General features: G+C 45.8%; 1 protein-coding gene across 1 annotated transcript in view; it reads right to left on the minus strand.

Moving 5' to 3' along the window:
* Nucleotides 1–288, minus strand: part of CD101 (CD101 molecule) — an 18,175-nt gene that overhangs the window by 7,963 nt on the left and 9,924 nt on the right. The window lies entirely within an intron of this gene.

A 288-nucleotide genomic window follows, 5' to 3' on the forward strand; every position in this document is an offset into this window, starting at 1 on the left:
AGGTGTAACATGGAGAACCCCAGCACCCAGCTCTGCAGGGGCAAGGAAAGAGCAGCAGCGGAGCAGGAGGGCACCATGGAAATGAGCCTGAATAGGGAAGGCAATGTATCAGCTTACGCTATAGCAAACCCATCAGTTAAAAAACACAGAAAATGCATAATTTCAGTTCACTGGGTTGTGATCCCAAAAATCCAAGGATAAGAGGCAGGAGCACTTAATGCATGAAAAAAGAGCAAGAACTCTCCTTTGCTGGCAGAACAGACACTAGGAAAAAAACCCCAAACATAT

Source organism: Fulmarus glacialis, unplaced genomic scaffold (genome assembly GCF_000690835.1).
Source record: "Fulmarus glacialis isolate BGI_N327 unplaced genomic scaffold, ASM69083v1 scaffold11443, whole genome shotgun sequence".
In the NCBI taxonomy this organism is placed as follows: domain Eukaryota; kingdom Metazoa; phylum Chordata; class Aves; order Procellariiformes; family Procellariidae; genus Fulmarus; species Fulmarus glacialis.